Here is a 2,042-nt window from a genome sequence, read left to right as displayed (position 1 = left end):
GCCACAATCTCCTTTGTGACACCCAGGAGATACTAAAGTTCAAATTAAGTGTAATAAGGTTAACTATAACATCCCTGAGTTCTAGCCCCAGTCTTTCTGCTGGTTTATAAAGTGGCCTCGGGCAACTCAGTTAGTCTTTGTGCATCAGAGATCTCTTTACTAGGTAATGAGATAACTACCTACTTCACATGGGTGTTGCTGAGAATCAGCCGTTGCATAAAACAGTGGGAAGGCAAGTTTCTGTGAAAATTATTGACCGCCTCCCTGTTAGTTTCTGAATCTGTAACAGGAAGGATTAGCAGCTGCAGGAGGGAAATCTCAGGAAATAGAGGCCAGGTGTGGTGAAGAGATGATGACAGTGAAAGCACAAAGCAGTGGGATCTCAGCAAAAGGTCACCAGCGAAGGCTTTGCAGGAGAAGTGCATTTCTGTGGTAGATCTCAAATAATCTGGGAGGTTGCTTGGGCTGAGTAGGGCTCAAAGAGGTTGGTTAAGAGGGAAGCTAAGAGGAAAAAAGAGGACCAGAAGGATAAAAAGGAAGCAGAGAGATAACCGGGAACAAGAGGACCAAGTCATCATTGCCTTCTCTTTACTTCTCTATTTATATATTGATTTTCCTACATGGCCCCAATTGCCTTAATATCTGCGCCGGGCAGTCTACCTCCAGTAACATATTATTAGTATCATAACAGTCCCTCACTTTGCATGTATAAACCAGTAATGAATGGGAAGCACTTTGAAATCCTTTGTTCTGAGGAAGCCTCAGAACATCCCCGATGATGAGTGTTATTGCCTATAGCATCCTCGCAAACACACCGCCTAATTTAAAGACAATTTACTCCACTAAGGGTGCAACTTTACTCAATTAACAAACACCAATTACGCAAACAAATAAAGGAGGGAAACAGTTTTGGCAAGAATGGATTCTAAAGATGGTCAATCTGAGCATAAGACAAGTTTCAAACAAAACTATTTTTTCCATTGAAAATGCCAATTCAGCTACACCAGAACATTTCACAGATATGTGCTGATTTCACAAATTGTTTGTTTATGGGTCAGGGGAGAACACAACAAAAATCCTCCCTTTAGCCCCCTCAAAAATAAAAATGTTTCATTTTGACATTTTTTATTTCATAATGCTTTTTTGTTTTGAAATTTCCCTTTTTTTTTATTAAAATATTGAAAGACTTAAAAACATAAAGGAAAGTTTAATTTCAGTCAACAAAACATTTTGTTAGACGACACTTTTTTTTTATCTGCCAAAAAGTTTGAAAATTTTCATTTTTGATTCAACATTTTAATTTTATTTGTAGTTTATCTTCTGGATTTTTGAGAATTGCCAGAAAAACCAAAAAAATCCATTATTTGCCCAGCTACAACCCAGATGCAATTCTGGCTTGCCCCAAACAGTAAATTAAGCATAGTGGTTAATCGCCACAACATACATTCAGCAGGTGTGTATCGCTTCTGCCACCTGTTGTCAGCAGCAAAAAGCTCTGGGTTCAGTTTTCATGGGGTTCCTTCTGAAAACTTAAATACCACTGGCTCATGCCCTCCACCCAGAAACCTGGGAGACTATATATGCCAGCCAGGGAACCCTAGATAGGCAGTACTTCCCCACTCTGAGTCCAGGAAATAAAACAAAGAGAATTTTATTTGTGTGTGTGGGGCGGGGCGGGGGGGGGGGGGGGGGGACAACAGAATAAATTTGGGAAAGCCAGTAATTAATAAATTAGCAATAGCTATTAGGTGAGACACTCCCCCCAACAGGGTATCTTAGCAATCATCCCAACCACAGTCCTCCATTTGCAATTGTGAGTGGGTAACTCTTTCTAGTCACTTCCCTCCTCCCCAGTTTTTCTTGTTCAGGGTTGGAGGAGTCCCAGAATTCTGGTATGTCCATCTCCAGCCCTTAAGGAAAGTGATTCCTGGGCTGCTCTGGGGACTCCACTCTGACCCAGCTGAATTGATTTCAGCATTGTTTGCTGGGTACAGAGGCCTGCACCAGAGTTCCTCAGGTAGATTACTTCTCTTTGTGGCTTC

The sequence above is a fragment of the Emydura macquarii genome, unplaced genomic scaffold (genome assembly GCF_026122565.2).
Source record: "Emydura macquarii macquarii isolate MOO-44397 ecotype Brisbane River unplaced genomic scaffold, CSIRO-AGI_Emac_v2 contig_759, whole genome shotgun sequence".
NCBI lineage: Eukaryota > Metazoa > Chordata > Testudines > Chelidae > Emydura > Emydura macquarii.
Note: the sequence above shows the minus strand (reverse complement) of the source record.